Source organism: Halichoerus grypus, chromosome 6 (genome assembly GCF_964656455.1).
Source record: "Halichoerus grypus chromosome 6, mHalGry1.hap1.1, whole genome shotgun sequence".
Classification (NCBI taxonomy): Eukaryota; Metazoa; Chordata; class Mammalia; order Carnivora; family Phocidae; genus Halichoerus; species Halichoerus grypus.
Genome location: NC_135717.1, coordinates 162,540,044 through 162,567,625, shown reverse-complemented (window position 1 = coordinate 162,567,625; position 27,582 = coordinate 162,540,044). Strand labels below are relative to the sequence as shown.

The window sequence follows — 27,582 nt, the reverse complement described above, 5'->3', positions numbered from 1 at the left end:
CCAATTATCCTTGTGCTTTTATCCATGACACGGATCCATGTACTTCAACACCCCTTACTTCAGGGAGATCACTTTCAAAATTGGCCCCTCGGGCCTCTTTCAATCCCGAATCTAAATATTCTTCTGAATCACGTTTGGCCAGAAGCAGTCGGGCACGGCATGGGTCATATTGGGGATGATGTGCATGCAGATTATCCTAATAACACACCCATGGAACATTTGCCATTTGCCAAACATCCTTTTTTTTTATTATGTTATGTTAATCACCATACATTACATCATTACTTTTTGATGTAGTGTTCCATGATTCATTGTTTGCATATAACACCCAGTGCTCCATTCAATACGTGCCCTCTTTAATACCCATCACCAGGCTAACCCATCCCCCCACCCCCTCCCCTCTAGAACCCTCAGCTTGTTTCTCAGAGTCCATAGTCTCTCATGGTTCGTCTCCCCCTCCGACTTCCCCCCCTTCATTTTTCCCTTCCTATTATCTTCTTCTTTTTTTTAACATGTAATGTATTATTTGTTTCAGAGGTACAGGTCTGTGATTCAACAGTCTTACACAATTCACAGAGCTCACCATAGCACATACCCTCCCCAATTTTACTGTTTATGTTGATGTTATGTTTGATTCTCATGACAACTGTCTTAGGTGGGTGCTGTTTTTTTCCCTGCGTTGAGGGCATGGAGGCAAAAAGAGGTGTCCCCAGTTCCCTAACTACTGAAAGGCAGGTGGTGCATTTTAACAATAGGCTGTAGTTCCTCGCAGGATCACATCTTTGATCTTGACCTTTGGGGAACCTTTGACTAACAAAGTAATTTCCAGGCATATCAAAGAATGCTGGAGTTTGTTTGCTCTTCCGATTTGGTTAAATTAATTGTTTTGTTTTTTCCTTCATTGAAGTACACATTCCTGGAAGTGAAAGAGCTTCTCTTGAAAGTCAGCTGGAGCTTTTGACAGCTAGACACTGGATGCGTGGTGTTCTTCACGACACGTGAATCAGTCACACCAACCACTGTTGGCTTTGAAAGTCTATGCTGAATTCCAAAACATTTGGCAATTTCAACTGCATTAATGGCATTTCCTGAAATACGATGAAAACCTATGAATTCAGCAGTTCTTACTTCAACTATGTTTAATCCTAGTATAACTTTTTTGAAGAAGTTTCATGAAGGGGAAAACATTAGGTAATAGTCAACCCTATAAGGTGCTACCAAATTAAATAACTCAACCGAAGTGACCATCAGACGAAGACAGGCAGGTCACACTGTGTGCTGGAGGTGACTGCCTGTTACAGCTGATTCTGGGGTTGGGCAGCTAATGAGTTTCTTTTGACATCTATTGTGAGATGCATCCCCTTTTCATAAGAACATAAAACATGTGAAATGCTGAATTTCAGATTGAGGGAAATAGGGTATTTTGGAACTAGAATCTCCCTTTTTTCTAGGCAAGAAGTCAGTCTCCCACCTGGCAGGAACCTTCCCCCTTCACCCCTCTAGACTGGCTTTCTTGCATCCTATCCTAGACTTCCAAACACTCTCCTCTGCTCCAGTTATTCTCATGTCCCTCTAACCCGAATACATCACCTGTAAGGTAAACACATTCTAAATAAGCTGTGTAAGGGTGTGGCCTCTGGTATGAAGTAGCTTTGCCTCATATTTTATTGTCACTATTCATTAGCCTTATGAGTTTGAGTACATTACTCTGAGTTCAGTTTCTCCTCCAAAAAGTGAAGATAATAGTACCTACCTCCAGGGTTTTGGGGAAGATTAAGTGAGAGAATACATAGAAATAATTTAACATAGAGTCTTGCTCCAGTGATTTAGCCAAGGATGTTAGCTGCTATTATTACTATTACAGTTAATTGGTTGATATTGATATTAATTAATATTAATATCATCATCATAGTAGTAGATCTCTTCCTAACCAAGATCCTTAGTAGACTGATTAAATTAAAAAGTCAAATCAAGTGAGAAATTAATAATAAAAAAGATATTCAAACATCTAATTCTTCCTATATTGGGTAGCTTGCAGCAGACCATTTATGCCAAGAAAAAAACTAGAAAAGCTGATTAAAATGCAAATACAAATCTTGTCGAAGTCACCGGAAAGTTACGGACGCAGCCAGTACAGGAGAAGTCAAGATCCTGCAGAACAGGTAACCACAGACAGATAACCAACAGTCCCTCTCTCTTTCCCCTCATGGCATTTGCAAGGTGTCCAGGCAGAGGACAACTGTTAAGGGCAGAAATGCCAGGAAAGTTTTTAAAAATCTCACAGAGCTGGAAAGATAAAAGGTTATAGTTTATGGCTTCCAAGGCAGCGAAGAATTAAAGGTCCAGGGTCTCTGAGAGAAGAAAGGCATAGAGAACTAAGCCCAACACTCTTTTTCCTCAAAGCCTTTGCCCAGAGCACAAGCTTAAGAAGTGGAGCAGAAATGTGATGAAAAATTTAACCCAGGATTTTGTTGACTGTGTAAGATTCTAATACTGAAGCTGAATAAACAAGGATTTTGTTTTGTTTGCATTTAAAATTCATTTTTGAAGAAGATTAGAGTAGAAGATTTCCAGAGTTCATGTTCTTAACCACTAAACTGTATGGACTTTGTGGCCTATGCTTTAATCTTCATCTCTTTAACACATTTTGGCTTAACTATATTTTCAGGAATCAAGGAATCCTGGAGTTTGCCTAAAATAGTACTATACCTAATTTAAAAATTAAATCTGTAATTAAAAACCTTCTCCAAAAAAGTCTCTGGGCCCAGATGGCTTCACTGGTGAATTCTTCTAAATATTTATTTTTTTAATTTATTTTTTTTACATCTGTATTTTTTTATTGCAATTACATAATTTATTTTTTTATTATGTTATGTTAGTCACCATCATTAGTTTTGATGTTGTGTTAAATGATTCTTTAGTTGCGTATAGCACCCAGTGCTCATTACAACACATGCCTCCTTAATACCCATCACCGAGCTACCCCATTCCCCAACCCCCCCCAAAACCCTCAGATTGTTTACTGGAGTCCCTAGTCTCTTATGGTTCCTCTCCCCCTCTGATTTCTTCCCCTTCAGTTTTCCCCTTCCTTCTCCTAATGTCCTCCATGCTATTCCTTATATTCTATATATGAGTGAAACCATATGATAATTGTCTTTCTCTGCTTGACTTACTTCACTTAGCATAATCCCCTCCAGTTCCATCCATGACAATGCAAAGAAGAAATAACACTAATCTTAAACATCTCTTCCAAATAAAAGCAAGAAAGAAAACTTTTTTCCCCAACTTATCTTATTATGTCAGCAAAATCTTGAAAACAAACCTACCAAGGACATTATAAGAATTGAAAATTACAGCTCAATCTCTCTCATAAGCATAGATAGAAAAATTGAAACCAAATGTTGTCTAACCATATATAAAAAGAATGATATGTGACTCCAAGTTTGTTTTATTCCAGTAATGCAAGGTTGGTTTTATGTTCAAAATTCATCAATCAATGTAATTTACCAATTAATTTGATATAGGAGAAAAATCATAGGACTGTTCAATAAATGAATAAAAGGCATGTATAAAGCCGAAATCCATTCATGATTTTTAAAAATCTTAGCAAATTTGGCCTGGAATGGAAGGAAATTTTATAATCTGGTAAGTATATATATTTTAAAAGCTACAGAAAACATACTTAACAATGAAATATCAAAAATGTCCATCTGAGATCAAGAATGAGACAAGAGTATCCACTACTAGCATTTTAGTCAACATTGTAATGGAAGTCATGGAAAAAATAAATAAATATATAAATAAATAAGAAAAAATAAATGAAAGGTATAAGGATTGAAAAAAAAGAAAAAATATTGCCCTTATTGACAGATAATATGATTGTGTACATAGAAAAGCCAAAAGATTCTTCAGACAATTAATTAAATTAATAAGGGAAGCTAGCAAACTGAGGGTTGCTGGAGGGGAGGGGGATTGGGGATAGGGTAGCTGGGTGATGGATATTGGGGAGAGTATGTGTTGTGGTGAGTGATGAGTGTTGTGTAAGACTGATGAATCACAGACCTGTACCCCTGAAACAAAAATACATTATATGCTAATTAAAAAAATAAACTAAATAAAAAAATAAAAATAAATTTTAAAAAATATGTATGACTTCTACACTAAAAACTGGAAAGCCTTACTGAGAGAAATTTTACAAGACTTAAATAAGTTGAAGGATCTGTTATGTTGTCATGGAGAAGAAGACTTGATAATCTGAAAGTGTCAGTTATTCCCAAATGGATCTATAGATTCAATAATATTCCCATCAGAGGGGAATAAGTGTGTGTGTGTGTGTGTGTGTGTGTGTGTGTGTGTGTGTGTATGAGACAGGGAGAATTGAACTGCTATTCTAACATTTATATGAGGAAGACCAAAAATAGCCAAAATAATGTTGAAAAATAAGAAAAAATCAGAGGACTTACATTACCAGCCATCAAACCTTATTATAAAGCTACCCTGATTAAGATAATGTGGCATTGGTGAAAGGATAGACAAATAAACGCACAGAATTGAACAGAGATTCCAAAAACGAAGATGAAAATGCATGAGGGAGGTAAGGATGGTCTCTTTAATAAATGGGGTTTGCTCATTGCACATCCATATTTAAAAAAAAGAAAGAAAGAAAGCATCTTCACCCTACCTCACGCTACACATGAAAATCAATTCCAGGTGTATTATAGATCTAAATATGGAAGAAAATTTGATAAAGCTTTTAGGAGCTAACCTCGGAGGATATTCTTATGATTATAAACAGAACCATAAGGGAAAAGATGACTAATTGTACCGTGATAACATCAAGAACGTCTGTTTTTCAAAGACAGTCCCAAGAAAATGAAAAGACAGGCCACAGCGTGGAAGAAGATATTTGTGATACACACATTCAATGGAGGACTCAAATCCAGAATATCCAGAAAAAGAAAAAATGTCTATAAATCTCTAAGAAACAATGTTGACATTCCAAGAGAAAAATAGAAAAATGACTTGAATAGCCACTTCATTCAAGAGAATATTCAAAAAGCCAATGAGCATTCGAAAATGTGCTTGTCTTCATGGAAATGCAAATTAATGCCCCATTGAGTCACTGAGCACTGGGGTCTTGGTTTCTAAACACCACTCTCCAATAGAAAAGATCAAGGCTCCTTGGAGAAATGGACAATTCTAAGGCTGGGGCAGGGAAAATACAATATGACCCAGGAGTGCCTTATAGTACCAGAAAGTAAAACAATGCTTAAAAAAAACAAAGGGATGGGGGACACATTAAAGGGACAGGGAAGCCACTTAAAAGAGTTCCCAATGGCCAATGCTGGGAAAATAAATAAATAAGGTAGTATTGGATTATAACCCAAAGTACAAAATTAATATATATGAGTCCATACTGATATGAACAAATGAATGAACCCATGCACACATGAGGAAGATACAAATGAAACTTAATTCTCCCTTCCCACCCCCCTGGAGGGTGGTTAGACTCAGTGGTTCACCTCCAAACTACAGACTAGAGAAAGGAAAAATGGGGATTTTGCAATGGAGAAACCCAGCAAACGCTATCTTAACCAAGTGAAGGTTAACCTCATCAGTGATGTCATATGGTTGGTATGTAGTCCTTAATTATGCTGTAATGAGACGAGCATTTCACCTCTGTGGCATTCTTTCCAAAAATCGTTAACCCCATTCTAGTAATGACATCAGACAGACCCGGATTAGAGGATAGGTTGCAGGATACCTTGCCAGTATTTCTCAACACCACCAAGGTCATAAAAACAAAGGAAAGACTGGAAATCTGGAAATCTGTCACAGACCCGAGGAGGCTGGGGAAGCATGACAACTCAAAGCAATGCGGTTCCCTGGAATGGCTCCTGGAACAGAAAGCGGGAAATAATGGAAAAACTGATGAAATCCAAATAACGTCTGGAGTTTACTTAATAGTAATGTACCAATGTCAGTTTCCTAGCTTTGACCAATATATTATGGTAATGTAAGATGTGAACAATAGAGCAAACCGAGTGAGGTCAACACAGGGACTCTGTGTACTATCTTTGCCACTTTTTTGTAAATCTAAAATTATTCCACAATAAAAGAGGTCCTAAAAACAAACAAACAATAAGATGCCACAGAGCCCCCGCACGAATAGCTAAAATTAGGAATGCAACAATGGCACAGACAACACCAAATATTTGCAAGGATGTTGGAAATACTGGGAGTTTTGTACTCTATGGGTAAAAGCATAAACTGACACAACCACTTTGGAAAACTCAGCCAGTATCTACAAAACCTGAATACCAGTATGACTTAGGGCCCAGCAATTTTCCTCCTAGAAGGATGCTCAAAAGAAATGCATGTGTATGTTCATCACAAAGCCTGTATAAAAATGTGTATTGCAGTGCCATTCACAATAGCCCGACATTGGAAACAATATTAATATCCTTCAGTAATAAGATGGATACATAAATTGGGTTATTCACCACCTCCAAAGCACCATTGAATCAGATGGTGGAAAACTATCCAGATGTGGTCTTATTTTGCTAAAGGTCACTGGCATCTCTTGTTGGCTACCATTTATTGAGTGCTTACTGTGTACCCCTATAGGTCATGGAATACTAGACAAATTATTGCATAGGTGGATTTTGCAAACATAGTCCCAAACAAAAGAAATCAAGCCAAAAACACAAAACAAAAACATTCTGCTTGATTTATAAAATAGGCAAAAGTAACCATTGCTGATAGGAGTCAGAGTAGTGGTCACATTTGAGGCAAGAGTGTGTAATGATTGGAATAAGACACGAGGAAATATTTTGGGGTGCTGGCAAAGTTCTGTTTCCTGAGCTGGTTGCCGGTGACGCTGGGTGTTTGCTTTGTAAAACTCCATCTCTCCTTCCTCCCAGATCAGTGTTCTTTGCTCCATGTATGTTACACTTCAATAAAAACTTTTCTTAAAGCTAAAAAATGATACATAATACTTCAAACCTGTTTAATTTTAACTTAAAGCATATAAATGCACATTCATTCACCACCCTTTTGATGTGGAGCCAAGGCTTTTCTTTGAGAACGGGTCTGCTGACTGGAGCTTCTTGTCATCTTTCTTACATAAACCACACCCATAATGCATCATCTACAATTTCCAGCGTCAGTTGCTTTGAAGTAGAGCGAGACCTTAAAGACCCCTGTAAAGCAATCGGAGTGCAGAATCTTGCTAGAATTTTATGATTTCCCCAATTCTTTCATTGTCTCAACCACACCCAATTCTATAGCAAATTTTTTTTTTTTTTGCAATTCTCCTAAGTCTTTTCAAAGCTTTCAACTCAGCATTCATAGAAACAGTTGTCCTTTTTCTCACATTTATTTTATTTTTGTGGCTAATATTGCATTCAGTGACTAACAGGTAAGCCTGGCATAAATCGATCTGGAACCAAACACAAATGATCCTCGATAAACATACAATTCTAGATGGCAGCAGACATACGTGGGTGTCCTGGAGAGCAGCCCACATTTAAAGGCACTTTCCATGATGTGGGCATGCATTCATCAATGTGCTGTACAGAGGAAATCAAGAGCTTCAGTTAAACCCTATGTCTGTCAAGTGGATCATCTTTCACCTGGGCCACTTGGAGGCCCCTTAATAATTGCCATCCAGGTACCTTTTTATTTTTCCTAAGGTACAAAGCATGCACCTGTTTCCTGCTTAAAATTCTTTAAATGTAGAGTGCCTGGTGTACATTGGGTGTTCAGTAAATAGATGTTAAATGAGCGAATGACTAAACAAATGGATACATGAGTTGTCAGTTCCTCCAGGACAAAGGTCCAACACTTTGGCCTGTCCTGCAAGGCCCTGACCAGCCAGATCTTGCTCACCTGCCTAGCCTGATCTTACATCCGCTCTCATGCATCCCTCGCTGCAACCCCAGCGAGCATCTCGTGATCGCTGACCATGGGCTACCACACAGGCTGGTCCTCTGCTTGAAGTGCTCTTTTCCATTGCCTTCCATGGACGTGCCTGTGTAAGACTCAGCCACTCCTGCCTCCCCAAAGCTGCCCCTGGTCCATCCCAGCAGATTTCAATACCTCTGATCTCCTGCTTTACCGATCCTGTTCCTATCATGCCTTGCCCCTGCCTGTCTCTCCCATAGACAGTGCAACAGAGAGACTTGAGGGCTGGAATTCAGCATCTTTATTTAGCTTCACAGTCCCAACGTCTAGCTCAGCCTTGGAACAGAGTTGGTGTTCAACACAGGTGGCAAAGCAGGAGTGTGCTGGCCTGACTTCAGACCCTGGCTCTGCCACTTGATAGCTGTGGGGCCTGGGGCAGATTCCTTCCCCAACACTCAGTTTCTTGTAAAATAGGAGTGGTGATGTCTCCCTCTCAATGTTCCTGTGAAGACCAAATAAGACCTCCTTTGTAAAGGACCTGGCCCACAAAAAGTACCCAATACACAGAATCTAAAAGCACATGGGCATGCCCATTCTCAAGGTCTAACCGACTGTCCATCTATGTTCATCCAGATCAAATGGAAGTCCAGATATGATGAGAACCCCCATATCTGCACAGAGTGGACCCTCAATAAATGTTTGCTGAGCAAATGAATGAGGCTCTCTGTCCCCCATCCATTCCCTTTGTCCTGCTCTCCTCTCTGCCTTTACCACCACTTTACACATCCAGGCCCCAAGCTCTGTGAGTAATTTGAAATTAAAATCCCAAAGTTATTTTTCATAAGCAAGAACAGTCACTCCTGGGTCTGCTGGCACAGCATCCTGACAGGGGGCTGGCAACAGCCAATTCACAGTGAGCCCTGCCAGGGGGCTGTGCACATGCTTCTAAGAATAACTCAGTGTCCAAGAATTCCGCCTGTTCTATCACAAGCTGGGGCCGGCTGGCAGCTGGTTCGCATTAGCACCGAGAGCGATGCTATTCCACTTTACTCCAGTGAGGCCAATGCACCTCCTTCCCCGCCTCTGTTCCCGCTCTGGGCTGCCACTGAGCAAGCAGAGCCTTCACTGAACAGTCTTGAAAGCACCCGGAAGGGGTCTGGTTAGAGGTAAACTGCAGAGTAGATGAAGTTTGCCTTCTGGGTCCTTTCATCTCCCATCTGGGTCATACATCACACTTCCATTTGGGTTTCATCCTGAGTCCTCCAAACCTCCATTCAAACTTGTCTTCACAAGAGCAGCTGACGCCTGGGATTGTTCCTGACCCTCTCTTCATTCATTCATTCATTCATTCATTCATTTCTACACTGCTGATTGAATAGTAAAGCTAGAGCAGACTTAGGAGTTCACTTAGGGAGGCAGCTTTGTCTATAGGGGTTCTTAGGGTAGAGGGGCAGCACCTGCTCCAAGGGCATTTGGAAATGTCTGGAAGCACTTATTTTTGAGGTGTCATGAAGAGAAATGGCCCTACTGGCATATAGTGGGCAAGAACTAAGGACACAAAATACCCTGCAATTCACAAACATTCCCACATGGTGACTTGTCCTGCCAAAAATGTCAGTAGTGTCCCCCTGGCAAAATATTGCTGGAGTGAGGTGTGTCATCCTCCACTCATCCTTTTTCCTCCTCTTCCATAGCATATTGGTGATGAGCACAGGCTCCCTCATTCCTGGTCTCTACATGTCTTGTCTTCAAACATTTGAAATAGACTTGTTTTGTAGAGAGAAAAAGACAGAGGCCATGGAGTCAAAAAGGCCAGGACAAATGTTCTGTTTCTGCCACTTCATCTGTGGAAACTAGAGCAGAGTAAATGATTCTCAGAGCCCCAAACTCATCTGTGTAATGCTTTCCCACAGTATCTATGGTGATAAAGTGATTGTGAGAATGGCCATCATTTTGCACAATCCCTACAAGTGAGTAATATGGCTCAGCAGTGAGAATTAAATAGGAGAACTCACACAGAGTACTGGATGCATAGTAGACATTAAATATACTGTAGATATTACACGTCAAGTGGCTTGTACCACACCTGGCATGAAATAGAATCTCCACAAATGCCCATCCCATTCCCTCCTTCCCTCCTCTCACAGATGGCATGTGACTCACTGAAGGTCATCTGTGATTTGTTGGATAGGGCTCATGAAAAAGACACAGTCCCTACTTTCATAGAATTTAAAAATTAGAGGTTCTGATAAGACATATATATATGTTTGTATATATGACAGTGAGACAGGTATAAAATATACTAAACTATAAAAATTTGCAATCCACCACTTCTGCACCCTACCTCACACTATCCCAAAAGGAATGATCTTTTGATCATTTGGCCCATTACCAGGTCTCTATCACGCTCCCAGAGGGAGTAGACAGAAGATGGTAGAAGCCATATTGTTCTAAATAAGACCAGATGAGGCAGAAGAGGGGAAGGGTGGACAAAAAGACATGACAGAAGTGAAAAAGAAGGGGAGAAAATGAGAAGCAGCTTGCTGAAGGAGTGGACCTTGGGGCAAGAGATCCTGTACAGGTGATTTGGGGATTATCAAGGTACTGGGGTACTTTGCCATATAGAGACTATCATTACAGTAGCCCCAGTGTGAGCCCCTGAGATATGGTGATGATGGACTAGAACTCCCAAAAGATTCTCCCGAAAGATTTCTACAAAGTTGTTGCATACTCACAGGGTCCAGGTTCTTGCTTCCCTTCACCCATGCTTTCAGCTTCACACCACATCAACCCAGATCTAAAACCCAGCTCTTTCTTCAATTCCCTCCAAAACCTTCTTGCTCAAATCTCTGTGAGAGGGGCAGACTTCCCTACAGGTGTGGAGGAAGCAGAGAATGGGATTACATCAACATAGCACCAACAACGTCAGGGGGGCATCAGACACTCTTCTTTCTAAAAGACCCTTGCCACCCACCACAGAGCAGTGCTCTTCACTGCCCAGGCGCCCCACCTTGATGGGTCTCACTGATTCCTCCCACTCTTCCCATTCCTTCCCGACACCTCTCTTCTCTTCCCTGCCCCTCCCTCTCGGAAGCAAGAAAGAAATGCCTCTCTTTTCCTCTCAGGCAGAGCACCTGAACCATCCCTCTACGTGCCTATGAGCCCACCAAAACCCCTGCCTTTTGGGATCCTGTCCCCCTTAATGGACAAATCAAGGTGTTTTAGTCAAAATTGTTCCCTCTCTAAAAAAAAATGAAGTCAGATCATAGACATTTCACCTCATTTTTCCCATCTGCAACTTAAATAACAAATCCAAATTGTTGAGAAAAATGAAGCATTACGAAGGGGGGGGGGCTGGTCTGAGAGGATTTCCTGAACAAGGCTGACTTTAAGTAGACCTTTGGAAGATAGAAGGGATTTGGAGAGAACTGGAGAGGGAATCTAGTGGTATCACAACATAAGTAAAAAGTGTGGACGCTGAATTGGCACAGAATATACAAAGGAGGGAAAGGACCTTGTTCAAGCTAAAGCCAACAATGCATAGGCTGGTAGTGAAGGATAAAAATGTGAGCACTAAGGTGGAATCATGATTGGAGGATTCTAATTGCATCAGGTTAAGAATCTGACCAAAATCTGATCTCTCCTTTGGGACAGGCTAATCCATTTTGGTGGATTTTTTTTTTCTTTAGAAAACCATATCAATGATCCTTTTAGATATGCAAAAGTAAAGCAAGAACATCTTGGAGGAAGACAGAATCCAATAGGGTAAATACATCTAATTTAGGCAAACAAGCTGAATGGCCTGTTGTGTTAAGCCCAAAGGCTCTCAGAGCTATGTCTCTGCCAACATTATTGCTTTTAGGGGATGAAAAAGTTCCTTTTCCATGTGGATTTATCTACCACACAGCTTAACCTTTTTTTATTCTTTCGGAGTTGGTGTTTCTTCCTTCATACAGTTGTTTGCAGAAGGATCAGAATGCAAATGGACAAGTGCTTGGAAAGAACTGGCCAGTGTACCTTCTGTCCCCTTCGCAAAGGACAAGCAATAGGAAAAAGGGATTGGGTTGCCTTTGGTACAGCTCAACAAAGATCTTACATGAGGTTCATCAAAACAGTGCTGTTGCTCCCATAGCCTGACTTCACAGTGCTTTACTGTAATAACACTGAACTTACCAAATAAATTCATCCTAAGAAAATACTGCTGTATTCATTTATTTTACTATTTGAAATCTCTTCATAAATATTACTTCATTAATCTTTTGATAAAAGGAATCCTATAGTCTACTACTATGATTTTTCCATACCCATCACCCATTCCCTCTGATTCTGGAACTAGCACTCCAGTTTTCCCTCAGAATCCAGTCCTCTCTGTCAGGCACTTGGTTTCGATAGGAATGCTGCCCTGCCTCTGGGATACAGGGGCCAACAGCAGCATTACCATTCAGGGAATGCCATTTGCTGGCTTGGTGATTGGTGGCCTGTCCTTACCACTCAATCTGAAGTAGAAACCCAATCACTTTTAGTCATATCTCTCTATTTTAATTTTCTGCCTAACTTTTTATCATTCTGTGATGTCTTATTGTTCACTCATTTTTCTGTGGGGTGTGTGTGTGTGTGTGTGTGTGTGTGTGTGTGTGTGTGTGTGTATTTCCCACTTCTGGAAGGAAAGCGGGGATCTCGTATGTCTTCTTCATGCTATATCCCCAGTAACTTAAAATGCTGCTGGAACATAGTAAATAATCCATGTATTTTGGTGGAATGGTTTGACAAACAATGAACCAATGAAATAGTTCAACAGTGGAAATGTAGCATAAGTGGGTCCAAGAGTTAATTCTGGAAATGTTGTTGGCATGATCAAGGAAGAGTCATTCAATTGTGAGGCTAGAAACCTAGAGCTACCAGACGTCACTTGGAGTAAAGCCCCCCACCCTAAGAATGAAGTCAATACCAAAGAAAATAGAAACAGAGGTGTAGAAAAGCAGCTTCCTGATAAAACCTGTGAGCACCTGGATCTAGCTATGCCTGAACTCAGTTAACTCTGGTTGTTTTACTATTGAATTCGCAGCTATCAGACTACAGGTGTGCCTGTTGACCTCTGCGACAGAGCCAGACTCAGTTCTGCGAGCACCACAGGCCTGAGCCCAGGGTTGTAGTCTCCCTCGAAGAACGATAGTGTCTGCATTGTACTCTTCCCAGACATTTTTCCTGAAAAGAGGGAAAACATTAGCAGGAAACATTAGCATATACATTGTTTCCTGGGGGACTGAGGGAACAGCTCAAACCTCATAGGACAAGTACAGACACAACAGACACCCTGGCCCTGTGCCCACTTCCCTCCACAGGAAAACTGCCTGAAGAAGGAGACCAGACATCATCCCCTTTTATAAGGGTGCACGGTACTTGTTTAGTATTTCTCTCTTGTGGCCCAGTGTGGTACAGAAAGTAAAAGTACTGAACACATTGCCCAAGGATCTTGGTCCCACTTCCTGCTCTGTTTTGCCCTCTAAACTAAGGTCACAGAAACTTTCAATTGTTCCATCAATATTTACCATGCATAGTCCTATGAGGGCTGTGTTTCTCTGATGCTTCTTGATAAAGACAACTGACCAAAATTCAGATGAACTTGTTTAAGCCAAAGGAGGAATAAGGATATTTACGGATGTTGGGAATCTTAAAGAAAAGTTTTCAGGAAGTCCAAGTTGGATTAAGTCCAAGACTAGATTACTGGGGGGAATGCCCCTAGGCATTCCCCAAAACTCTGGGGCACTTCAGAGAATGAGGGTTCTCTAGCTATGGCTTTAAGCATCAAGAGATGAATGATTCTTCATATGACAACCTGTCCTTTTTCATACACCCTCTCATCCACTTCTTTCTTCTGTCTCCTGGCTCCATCATCTCTGCAGGCTGAACTGGGAAGCAAGAGGACAGAGGCCTGTTTGGGTATAACATGGCCCAGGAGATATGGTCCTACCTACTATGGGAAATAGTTCAAAATACAATATTAGAGTCAGATTGTTGAGGAAGTTTGCTTTCATTCTATTGAAAATGGGTAATTATCTAAGACAGATAACACACATCTAATATGGTATTTGAAAGATGAATAGAAACATCTAGAATAGTCCAATAGAAATGTAGTCCAATGGAAATATAATGTGAGTCACAAATGTTAATTTAAATTTGCTAGTAGCCACATTACAAAAACAAAAATGGAAAGGTGAATTTCATTTTAATAATATATTTTATTTAACACAATATATTCAAAATTATTTCAACATGTAATCAATATAAGGAAATTATTAATGAGATATTTTCATTCTTTTTTCTCTTACCAAGTCTTCAAAACCCAATGTGTCTTTTATATCTCAGTTTGGCCTTGCCCCATCTCAAATGTTCAAAGCCATGTGTGATTAATGGCTATCATATTAGACAACATAAATCTCAAAGGTGTTAATGGGAAAATCATCACAGTGAACATCTTTCTTACTTCTCCATTACAACTCTTTTCCTTGAATGGTATATTTGAATATTCCTCTCCAGAGCCACCTGTCTCATACTTAGCTCATATGCATTATGGATGGAGTTGATGCCATGCCAGATCCAGAGGTCGTGGCTACTCAGGTCATTATATGACTCTGGACATTGGTTCAGGGGGTGGACATAGGACCCAATCAGAGTCACTGAAATACAGTGATTCTTGTGTTGGGCCTTCTGAAAAAGAAACATCTTCTTTTCTGCAGGACTTGAATCTGGGAACATGTGACCCTGGAGTGCCAAAAGCCACTATGAAGAGCCAAGAATGAAACCATCATGTTAAAGGTAAAGGAAGATGAAAAGAAATTCAGTTGTCATGGCCTAGAGAATTCTTGATAGATCAATAAACTCTTTACTCAAACCAGTTCAAGTTTGGAGATATTCCAAAAGGAGTCCTGATATAAAAGAGAATATGTGCTCCACTCCCCTTTGTGTATAGACAGAAAGGAGGAGGTAGAATAGACTGGTTGCATCTAGTTTTTCTCTCTACCCTTGTATCTTCTGAGAAGAGAGGTAACTTGACTGGTGATACCAGTGAATCCTGACATCCACTGAGCTACATGAATCAGGAGAGAGCATCATTACACTGAAATAGCAAAATGCTTGTCTCTCATTCTCACTTTTCTCTTGCTGTCTGGGATGACAGACCTTGCAAGGGGTCTACTCTCTCTGTGCCAGCTTTCTCTCCTACAGCTACCTTACAAAAATGAAAGGATTCTATGGTAATAATATTAACAATTGTTTGCCAACAAATTAGATAACATAAATGAAATTTTTTAAATTCCCAGAAAGACACAGCTACAGAAACTGACTCAAGAATAAATAGAAATTTAGCTCAGCATAGTACCCTCCAGTTCCATCTACATCATTGCAAATGGCAAGATTTCATTCCTTTTGATGGCTGCATAATATTCCATTATATATATATATATATATATATATATATATATATATATATATATATACATCTTCTTTATCCATTCATATGCTGAGCAAAATAAGTCAATCAGAGAAAGACATGTATCATATGACCTCACTGATATGAGGAATTCTTAATCTCAGGAAACAAACTGAGGGTTGCTGGAGTGGTGGGGGGTGGGAGGGATGGGGTGGCTGGGTGATAGACATTGGGGAGGGTATGTGCTATGGTGAGCACTGTGAATTGTGTAAGACGAATCATAGGCCTGTACCTCTGAAACAAATAATACATTATATGTATTATATAAGAATGAAGGGGGGGAAAATCGGAGGGGGAGACGAACCATGAGAGACTATGGACTCTGAGAAACAAACTGAGGGTTCTAGAGGGGAGGGGGGTGGGGGGAGTGGTTAACCTGGTGATGGGTATTAAGGAGGGCATGTTCTGCATGGAGCACTGGGTGTTATACGCAAACAATGAATCATGGAACACTACATCAAAAACTAATGATGTAATGTATGGTGATTAACATAACATAATAATAAAAAAAAGTATAAATAGAAATTTGAATATACCTATAACAAGAGATTTAATTAATAATCAAAAGTCCCACAGTGAAAAGCCCAGGCCCAGATAGCAGCACAGGTGAATTCTACCAAATATGTTAAGAATTAATATCAATCCTTCACAAACTCTTTTGAAGAGGAGGAAACACATCTGAACTCATTTTAGGAGGCCAGTATTACCCTGATACCAAAACCAAATGTGTCATAAGGCAGATAACTATAGACTAATATCTCTTATGAGTATAGACACAAAAATTCTAGAAAATCCTAATAAATAGAATTTAGCCACATATGAAAAGGATTATGCATCATGACCAAGTGGAGTTTATCCCAGTAATTCAAGAATAGTGCAACATATGAAATCAGTATATGAAAATCAACGAGTGAAATGCGTAATATTAATTAAGTCAAAGAAAAAACACATGGCCATCATAATAAACACAGAAAAAAAAAGCATTTGATAAACTCCAATACCCTTTCATGCTAAAAACACTTAATAAACTAGAAATTGAAAGTAACTTTCTCAATCTGATAAAGGACATCTATGAATAGCCCACAGCTAACATCATACTTACTGGTGAAAAACACTGCTTTAGTATTAGGAACAAGACAAAGATGTGAACTCACCATTTCTATTCAACACTGCGCTGAAGGTTCTAGCCAGTGCAATTAGGCAAGAAAAAAAGAAAAACCTGTCTAGGAAAGAAAAAAGTAAAATCATTTCTATTCACAGATGACATGATCTTGCATATAAGAAATCCTAAGGAATACATTAAAAAGCTATTAGAACCAATAAATGAGTTTAGCAAGGTTACATGATACAGCATCAATGTACAAAAAAATCTATCGCATTTCTATAAATTTGCAATATAGTCCAAAAATGAAATTGAGAAAACAATTCCATGTATGATATCATCAAAAAAATAAAATACTCAGGAATAAAATTAAATAAGCATAAACCTATACATTAAAAACCGTAAAACATTGCTGAAAAAAATGAAATAAACTAAATAACTGGGAAGAAAAACCATGTTCATAGATTGGAAGACTTACTATTGTTAAGATGGTAATAATCTCCAAATTGATCTATAGGGTCAATGTGATCCTTCCAAAGTCTCAAGTGCTCTTTTTGCAGAAATTGAGAAGCTGATAATAAAATTCATATGAAAATTTAAAGGATGAGGAATAGCCAAAACAATCTTGAAAAGGAACAAAGTTGAAGTAGTCACTTCCTGATCTTAAAACTCCTGGCATAAAAACAGAAATATAGATCAATGGAGTATAATTAAGAGATTAGAGATAAATCCTTAGATTTATGGTCAATTGATCTTCAACAAGAATGCCAAGAAAATTAAATGGAGAAATGATAGTTTTTTCAACAAATGGTCTGGGACAATTGGACACCATGTGTAAAATAATGAAATTATATCCCTACCTCACACTATATATATATAAATTAACTGAAAATGGATCATAGACCTAAATGTAAGAGCTAAAACTATTTTTTTAATTTATAAAACTCTTAGAAGAAAACAGAAATAAATCTTCATGACCTTGGATTAAGCAACAGTTTCTTAAAAATGTGCAAAAAGTGCAAGTGCCAAAAAAAATATTAAAATGAAAATTAAATATTTTGTGCTTTAAGGGATACTATCAAGCAAGCAAAAAGACAAACCATACAATGGGAGAAAATATATGCAAATCATATATCTGAAAAGGGACTTGTATCCAAAATATATTTTTAAATCACAAATCAATAATAAAAAGACTACTCAATTTAAAAATGGGCAAAGGGGGCACCCAGGTGGCTCAGTCGGTTAAGTGACCAACTCTTGATTTCAGCTCAGGTCATGGTCTCAGAGTCATGAGATGGAGCCTTGTAATGGGTTCCATGCTGGGTGTGGTGCCTGCTTAAGTTTCTCTCCCTCTCCCTCTGCCCCTCCCCTCCTCTAGCCCTCTCTCTAAATCTCGCTCTAAAATTAATTGAGTAATTAATTAATTAATCTTTTAAAAACGGGCAAAGATTTTGAAGAGGCATTTCTTCAAAGAAGATATACAAATAGCCAATAAGCATGTGAAAAAATGCTCAAAATCATTAATAATCAGGGAAATGCAATTAAACCATAACAAAATAGCACTTCACACTCACTAGGATGGATATAATTTAAAAAGACGGACAATAACAAATATTGGCAAAGATGTAGAGATAATGGAACTCTTATATATTGCTTGCAGGAATATAAAATAATGCAGCATCGGGATGCCTGGGTGGTTTGGTCGGTTGAGCATCCAACACTTGATTTTGCCTACAGTCATGATCTCTGGGTCGTGGGGGCAAGCCCCAGGTCAGGCTCCATGCCTGGCCTCTCCCTTCTCCTCTGCCCCTCCCTCCACTCGTACATACGTGTGTTCTCTCTCTCTCTCAGACAGATGAATACATCTTAAAAAAAAATAATGAAGCCTCTTTGGAAAACAGTTGGGCAGTTCCTCAAAAAGTTAAATATTGAGTTATGACTTAATAATTCTACTCCTAAATGTATGCCCCAAAGAATTGAAAACCATGTCCACACAAAATCTTGTAAATGAATGTTCAAAGAAGAATTATTCATAATAGCCAACAATGGAAACAACCCAAATGTTCAACTGATGAACAGATAATCAAAATGTGGTATATCCATACAATGGAATATTATTCAGCCATAAAAAGGAATGAAGTACTGATGCATGCTACAATATGGGTAAACCTTGAAAACATTATGGTAAGTGAAAGAAGCCAATCACAAAAGACCACATATTGTATGATTCCATTTATATGGAATGTCCACAATAGGCAAATATAGAGAAAGAAAATTAAGTAGTGGTTACCTGGACCTGCAAGGGGAGAGAGAGGAATGATGGAGAATGAGTGCTATTGGGTACAGGGTTCCTATTTGGGTTGATGAAATGTTCTGGAATTAGTGGTGATAGATACATGACTCCATGAATATATAAAAACCACTGAGATGTACACTTTAAAAAGATGAACTTCGTGGTATGTGAACCATATCTCAATCAAACTGTTATTTGAGGGGTGCCTGGGTGGCTTAGTCAGTTTAGTGTCTGCCTTCAGCTCGGTCATGATCTCAGGGTCCCGGGATCGAGCCCCGCATCAGGCTTCCTGCTCAGCGGGGAGTCTGCTTCTCCCTCTCCCTCTGCCTCTCCCCCCTACTCATTCTCGCTCTCTTTCTCTTTCCCTCTCTCTCTCTAAATAAATAAAATCTTTTTTAAAAAACTGTTATTTGAAAAAATACTCAGGACCTCAAGGAGGACTTTCCAAAAAAAGACATAAAAAAATTTATCTTAAAAGGAAAGAAAGTTTATTATAATCAAGCAAGACACATTTAGTAAGAAATTTTTGATGGCAGTTTACAAAGCACTATAGTTAAATATTATATAGAAATTCCAAAAATTAGTATATACACACTCCAGGAGCTTATGATCTAGTTGAGGACACAGCAGAAATAAGAAAATATAGGTTATTTAGCATTTGTTAAGTTCCTACTGTATCATACTTTTTTAAACTTATATATTATATTTTCATTTCTATCTCACAGCATCCTATTTTTGAAAACAAAGAATAAGAAACTCAGAAAGGTTGGTTGAGTTTTCAAACACCATTCAGCTACTAGATAAAACACCCAGGTTTGAATCAAGGTCTGCCTCAACACATAACCACATGAATAGTGTGAAGTCTTCTAAGTCTCAGGTGATCAACTTCATGACTTCTCTCATCTGACCTGCTACACCTATCCTTTTTCTGGGACACCTGGTAGACCATAGCAGAGACCTAGCTGCACCAGCTGGCTGTGTGGTGGCCCTCAATAAAACAGCCCAACCTCTTCCAGAACATAACATACCAAACTCTTTCTGACACATGGATATACTTGGCCCCATTCTTGTACAAATGACTTGTTTCTTCTTAAATACAATCATTTGCTCTAGTATAGCTACAACGTTTGTGTTTCCAGCAGAGACATCATGACTTTGGATTCTGGTCCCATTTCAGTGGTGAGTCAAGGGATCCTGGTTGGTGTTCAGTACGCTAAACAGTAACCAAAATAAATATCCTGGAAGCCAGAACCCTAAGGCTGTCTCCACTCTGGAGGTTGTGAGGTTTCCGTTGTCAGTGTATGTTTCCTTTTCAAGACAAGGCAAGCTATGTATGTGCTAAGTAGGAATGTTACATGATCCACCCCCCCGCCCACCGATGCTAAAAGGAAAACACGGGTAGAATATAAGAGAGAAAAATGGTGCCAGAAACAAAGAAGAGCCAAACTAAATTTGGCATTTCACCTTCCATTTCCCCCTAAATGCTGCCTACCCACAACCCCAACTCAGTGTCAGATGTTTCAAATGTTTTCATTGTTCCTTCCCCCAGCCCAGCTCAAATCCCAGAAAGAAAGGTGGGGTAAGGGGATGGGGGAATCAATGCCGTACAGATGTGTTTATCCCCTCTTGCCTGGATAAAAGACTTCTTTCAAGTATTGTGCATATCTTCCAGGCCGAATCTCTGCATGCTTAGGAACGCCACATGGCAGTCAGGTCAGGGCTGCTCTTTTGCTGTCCTTCTCATGTCAAACCCAAGCTTTTGTTCTCTGATGTGAAGGTTGACAGATGTGTGTTCTCAGGCAGCCGGCACGCTGAAAACACATGGCAGACTGAAACCCCTGGTCTCCTTGGGCAAAGCACCGCCAATGACTCCGTGATTGCCCAACAGGCTCCAGGACCCCACCAGGGTGGAGACAGGGTGAGATGGGGGTCATTGCAGGATCAGGACCATGCTCAGGAAAGCAGAAAGGGAGAGAGAAACTGCAGTGAGTTCTCACTGCTTCCTGGGACCTGGGGTGCTACCATGAGATCTGCTGTGTGTTGGAGAAGCTGGATTTTGATATTAAATTATAGCAGAGGCTTGTGACACCTTCTGTCACTTAGCACTCTGTTTCCTGATATGCACTCACAGGTATACAAACCTCTCCCTTCTCTCCCTCTTTCCCTCCTTCCATCCTTTCTGTATCTCCTTCTTTCTTCCATATTTCCCTCCCTCCCTCCTTCTCTCCCTTTTTCTTTCCTTCCTTCCTTCTTTCCTTCCCTTCCTTTCTTTCCTTTTTTCTTCTCTTCCTTTCTTTTCTATCATGTCCCAAATGCTCTTTTTTCTTTCCTCCCTTTACTTTTCTCTCTCATACTCACTTTCCCATCTTTATCTCTGTTTTCCCTCCCCATGTCTGTCTCTCTACTCCCCCCACCACATCTCTCTCTCTCTCTCCCTCATACACACACCCCTCTCTCACACACATATCCTTACCATGTCTCAGAGACCAAAACATACTGAAGGCTCCACAGTTCTGCCCTTTGTTAATTCTGGGTCCAGATCCTCTTCCTCTGGCTTTTCCCAGTGTTCTGGTTGTTGTTTCGGATGACTGGGACTGCTCTGTCTGCCTGCTGGAGTTCAGGCCACTTACCTATCTTAGCAGCAAATCATTTTACATTTACAGATCCGATGGAGTTTCTATGTGTGTCTGATTTCCCCTAGAAGTTCTCACCCTTTTCTCTCAGCACTGAGCAACCTCATTTCCCCCTTGCTGCCACAGCGGTGGGCAGTGTAGCTCCTCTGTCCTGCTCCAAGGTCCTCAGCATGAGGCACCCAGTCAGACAGAAGGCATTTGTGTCTCTGCTGGCCCTGGCTCTCTCCCCCACTTAGTTCTCCCCAACTCTCTGTCCGTACTCTGGCCAACTCATCCAAGTCTGGAACTTGCCAGCTGCTCCATCTTGTGATTAGAATTTTTCATGAAATTGTATTAAGAACCTAAAAGAGGGTATGTGCCATGGTGAGCACTGTGAATTGTGTTAGACTGACGAATCACAGACCTGTACCTCTGAAACAAATAATACATTATATGTTAAAAAAAAAGAAGAAGAAGAAGAAGATAGTAGGAAGGGAAAAATGAAGGGGGGGAATCAGAGGGGGAGACGAACCATGAGAGACTATGGACTCTGAGAAACAAACTGAGGGTTTCAGAGGGGAGGGGGGTGAGAGGATGGGTTAGCCCAGTGATGGGTATTAAAGAGGGCATGTATTGAATGGAGCACTGGGTGTTATACGCAAACAGTGAATCATGGAACACTACATCAAGAACTAATGATGTAATGTATGATGATTAACATAATAAAATCAAATTAAAAAGAAAAAATATGCTGCTAAAAAAAAAAACCTAAGAGAAATGTAATCTAAATTTGGATCCTGGGATCGAGCCCCGCATTGGGCTCCCCGCTCAGCAGGGAGTCTGCTTCTCCCTCTGCCCCTCCCCCTCCCCTTGCCCCTGCCCCTGCTCATGTGCTCTCTCTCTCTCTCTCGTTTTCTCTCTCTCTCAAATAAATAAATAAAATCTTTAATAAATAAATACGTACATACATAAATTTGTGATGGCATGCAGAAGGCATGGGTTGAGGGGATAAGGCATCTGTATTTGAACTTTACAATAAAGTAGGTGTGTTACGGTAGTGTGTCAGAGCCTCTACTGGTTATCCCTGAGATGCATTCTCTTTTTTCCTCCACAACTTCCCCCACCCCAAATATTGGCTGGGTACATAATTACCACAATAGTACACTCCCCAAGCTCCCTTGCAGCTAGATATGGACATATGACAAAGTTTAACTGATGGATGTAAGTTAATATGACTTATGTGATCCTTATGTATGGAAATCCTTATGAATGTATGATAGGGCTTGCATAACATCCATGATGTATATACACTTCAGTGGAATGTTTGTGCCATTCTTTGTCCTTTTCTTCCTTCCTGGAGGCTAGATTAAAAGTGTGATACCTGGAGCTGGAGCAGCCATCTTGTGGTCTCTGGACCCCAAAGTGGAAGTCTTATTGAGGATGAGAGAGCAACATGCGGAAAGCAGCCTCATTTCACTGATGATCATGGAGCTATTATTTCAGCCCTGGGCTGCTGATGTTTATGTGAAAACAAATAAAATTATATCTTATGTAAACCACTATTTTTTGTGGGGTTTTTTGTTGTTGATTATTTGTTTGGTCTGTCACTCACTTCCCCCAACTCCAAAGGAGATCAAAATATATGATCACTAAGTCTGTCCTGGGTCTGAAATGCAAATGGTTCCAGTTAAAAGTTGTGGATGCATTTACAGAGCTCAACATTCCTAAGTTCAACTGCAAATTCAACTCTAGGTCAGAGTGGCTGGTGCAGCTTAAAAGAAAGTCACAGCTCTCATTTCTTTTCTCCCCATCACTCTATCTACTTAGTGATGACGAGTTCCCAGTGGCAGGCAGAGGGGAACCCAAACAAAAATAGTTATCACTTACTGAGCCCTCACCATGTAATGGGCTTCATTTATTTGTCACAACAGCCCTGGGAGGCAGTTACCCTCATCACCTGCTTTTGTGGTTGAGAAAGAATGTTGGTAACAAACAGGATCCAACCAGGGTATGTGTGACTCCAGAACAGGTTATCTCCCAAGAGGACATCTCAATATGGGGAACCCAGAGGAGAAAACCCACCAAGAAAACCCATGTGTATGCCTGTGTGGAAGGGAAACTAGTAAGTGCAACATGGTCACTTGATATAAGGTCAAGAAAGACCAGTCCACCCCAAATCCTTCTTTCATAATCAAAACCAGAGCCACTGTATGCTATGTCCCTTTACGTGAGCATGATCCAGTTGGTGTAGTAGGAGATAACATAGTCCTCTGTACTGAGGATAGTGATCTTCTGAGGACAGATCAAATCCTGGCCAAGAGGAGATATTGGAGCTAGGAAATGCACCCTACCCACTTTCAACAAAGGCAAAACACACCCCGGTTGTTGTGTTTTTGTTTTGTTTTGCTTTGTTCTGTTTTTCAGAGAAAGGCAGGCTTGCCTTTTTCTCCCTCTTGAAATCAATCCAACCTCAACCCCATGTCTAGCAGAAATAAATTAGGCATATTCCCACCCTCAAGGAGGACACAATACTGTACTCACCTTTATAGTTGAGGTATTCATGGATTCTCTGTAGGAAAAGTTTATTATCCTCCTTTTACAGGTCAGGAAGCTGAGGCCTAGAGAGATAAAATGACTTGCAGAAAACTCATGATGGAGCCAGGATTTGGATCTTGGTCCAAAGACTCCAAATCCCATAAAACACTATGCTGAACATCAACCTCCTAAATGAGATCGTGGTCCTAATCTCAAGCCAATGCTTCTTTCTAAGAAGCCAGGCCCATTTTAAAAAAGGCAATAATTTATTTCAGCTCTTGATCATAGACATCATTCTAGAATCACCAATGGCTGGAAGATACCTTAGAGAATATCTAGAACAACAGTGTCCCCTTAAAGTTGAGGGATTTGAGTCCTAGAGACATGGCATCCTTACCAAGGGTCTCACAGCTCTCTATGGCAGAGTCACCATCAAACTCAAGGTTGTGACTCTTGTACTACACCAACCTACTATTTCTATTTTCAGAGGAGGCTACAAACACTAGTGGTTCAGCCTGTGAGCTCTGGAATCAGTCTTGGGTTCAAATCTCAACCATGAAACATCTAAGCCATATGACATTACACAGTTTCTACAACCTCCCTATGTCTTACTTTGCTCATGTACACTTGGAGATGATAATGGTTCTTGTTAGGATGAGCAAAGGAGGTGATGCAGTGCAACAATCAGTGTGGTATCTGGCACACAGTAACTCTCTGGTAAACACCACTACCTTATTATCATCTAAACACTTACCTCTCCATGGACATGTCATAAAGAAAGGAGACCAAGGCATCAGGGAAGAGGGATAAAATTCAATGTGTATAGAGAACACAAGCATTTCCCTCATCTAGAGCTGACAGTAATAAGTAGAACCTGGAGATCATATCATATCTCCAAAAAAGAATTCTAAACAAGAAGACAAGAAGCACAGAGTACTGGCATCTCCCACCTCTGGGATCACTTTCTTACCTGCTAATGCATCATTTAGCATGTGCCTTCACACATCACCCAGAAGGTTCCAGTCTGCTCCTGTAAGTGAGAAATTCCTCATTCCACAAGTGTTAGGATTTCCAGGGATTAGGGGGAAAGGCAGTTAAACATCCGTATCCCTCAGTAGAGAGAAGGGAGAGTCCCACTCATTCCCCTATCCAGGTCCTCTCTCCCCTCTCACTGGCCTCACCCTCCACACACTCCCCTTGCCCTAAGCCTTCTCAAGAAGTTGAGTTGGCTGCTGTATGAGGACACTGTTCAAGGCAACCACAAACCCCACAGTAACAAGGATGGGTGGCTGTGCGTGTCTTACCCCAAGCTTGAGAACAAATCCTAAGCACCCAACCTCTTATAGGTTTCAGATTGCTTGCAATATATACACAACCTGGCAAGGGGTTTATCTTTTTTTTTAAGATTTTATTTATTTATTTGAGAGAGAGACACCTTGAGAGGGGGAGGGTCAGAGGGAGAGGCAGACTCCTTGCTGAGCAGGGAGCCTGATGCGGGACTCGATCCTGGGACTCTAGGATCATGATCTGAGCCGAAGGCAGTCGCCCAACCGAGCCACCCAGGCACCCGGGGCTTCTCTTTTTAAAAGCAAATTAGGACAAGCCCCATGTGGACCCAGTCTGTAACATCTGCTGCCTTTACAGAGTAGAGGAATGGAACATGAGGCCATGAGACAAGCCAAAGTGTCATAGGCAGAGAGTCCCTGGTTCCCACCTGGCTCCCCAGTCACTGGGAGGGTGGCCCGCAGGTCACCGACAGGACTTCTGACCTACCAAACAACCAGTAGGCTTTTGTCTGAAGGAGGTTGAGATGTGTCACTAGCCAACTTTTCCTTTCCAAAATGGCTCCTGGAAAGATGTGTTCAATTTGTGGCCCTGGAAATGTGAGAATAACACACATATGAGGAGGAAATTACAAGGAAGTCAGTGTGCTAGCCTTCCAGCCTTTCTGCCATCACCACCATCACCTCCACCATCACCACCATCACCACCATCACCTCCGCCATCACCACCATCACCACCATCACCTCCGCCATCACCACCATCACCTCCACCATCACCACCATCACCACCATCACCTCCGCCATCACCACCATCACCTCCATCACCACCATCCCCGCCATCACCTCTGCCATCACCGCCATCACCTCCACCATCACCACCATCACATGATCACTTTCCACCATCACCACCACTGCCACCATTATCACCATCATTACCACCACCTCCACTACCACTCTGGCCTGGCTCCACACCCACATTTACACTCATGATATTAAAGCCTAGCTATGCCTTTAAATCCAGCCAAAATAAAGAGAGGATTTTGGTAAAGCAGAGGAAGAGCCAGGAAGTCTTTTTAGCATAACATCAGCATAAATGATATAAATGCTTGACAAATGTTCTATCCACAAGTTTAAAGGCAGGAGAGGTTTTAAAAATGGAAGTTTTTATCTTCTAGTCCCCATGAGAAGGGAAGCCACCTGGGCAGGTGAGATAAAGGGTTCTATGCCCATGGGAAGTCGGAAGCAGAGTGAAAAAGAGGCAGAGCTCCTTCCGAAGCTTCCCATGCCATGTGCACTCTGTGGGTGCTGGAAGATGGCACTTGAGTGTAAAATAAAGGACTCTTTTGTGCATTATCCTGGAATTTCTTAGTGTGCTTGGCTGACTAACAGTAAGAGAATTTAATAATAAACTCGGCCAGATCCAGTCTCCATCAGTAGGGTTATAGAACTTAGGGTTATACTGGGGGGTCTGCCTAGGGGAAAGAGATCTTTTGATCTTATAAGTGGAACATTTTCCAGAAAAGTAGACTTTCACACTGCCAAGATGGACAACCTCTAACTGTATTGCCTGAGTTTTAGTATCTAAATACTTCAACGTTGAGCTCCTGTTTGTATGTTAGTTTCTGAAAGAACAGTGAAGAGAGAGAAAACCCCACCCCATCACACTAATGATGAGCCTCAACTTGCTACAGCTCCTGAGTTCACAACACACCAGAGGAGCTCAGAGAGCACAGGACATTTTCACTGTAGGACAAGCTCTGTTACAGATGAGCTGCATGATCTTGAGTGAGTGATTTCATCTCTCAGATTGCTGAGAATGAGAGAATTATCCTAAACCATTGGGCAAACACTTTCCAGCTTTATGCTTCTTACTGAATCCTTCCTACCATACACTTTTGTTTCCCTGTACTGATCATGGTCAACTTATTTGGGCAAGTTATTTGATCATTCTTGGCTTAGTCTTCTCATTTCAAGCCAGCAGCATGTACTGAATACATACATACACACATCAAGTACTGGAGATACAAAAGTTAATGTGGCACATTGCCACATCCTAATTTGTACCCCCTCCATGTCATTATGCCCTTTGCCATGTGACTTTGTGCTTCATTCTGCTCAAGAGGTAGAGTGGATTCTTCTGCCTCTTCAGTTTGGGTTTGTGACTTGCTAAGTCCAGTAGAATACAGCAGACATGAAGTGGTGCTAGTTCCAAACCTGGGCCCTATAGGGTCTTATGTTTTTCTGTTTACCCTCTAGCACCTTTGAGAGCTGAGAAGAGCATCCCAAAGCTAGTCTAGTCTGCTGGTCCAAAGACATGTGGAACAGAACAGAGCTATCTCACCAAGCCCAGGCTCTATGAACAA

At 40.7% G+C, this 27,582-nt stretch overlaps 2 long non-coding RNA genes across 2 annotated transcripts; both read right to left on the bottom strand.

Annotated features, from left to right (window-relative positions):
- Positions 1 to 2,039: 2,039 nt before the first annotated feature.
- On the bottom strand, positions 2,040 to 17,069 carry LOC144382166 (uncharacterized). Its single transcript, XR_013448605.1, has 3 exons — positions 16,975 to 17,069; positions 16,549 to 16,617; positions 2,040 to 2,151 (listed from the first exon to the last, which is right to left on the bottom strand). It is a non-coding gene; the product is annotated as an uncharacterized LOC144382166 (long non-coding RNA).
- A 6,837-nt stretch (positions 17,070 to 23,906) lies between these two features.
- LOC118542738 (uncharacterized) lies at positions 23,907 to 25,816 on the bottom strand. Its single transcript, XR_004920748.2, has 3 exons — positions 25,710 to 25,816; positions 24,907 to 24,966; positions 23,907 to 24,019 (listed from the first exon to the last, which is right to left on the bottom strand). It is a non-coding gene; the product is annotated as an uncharacterized LOC118542738 (long non-coding RNA).
- Between the last annotated feature and the right edge of the window lie 1,766 nt (positions 25,817 to 27,582).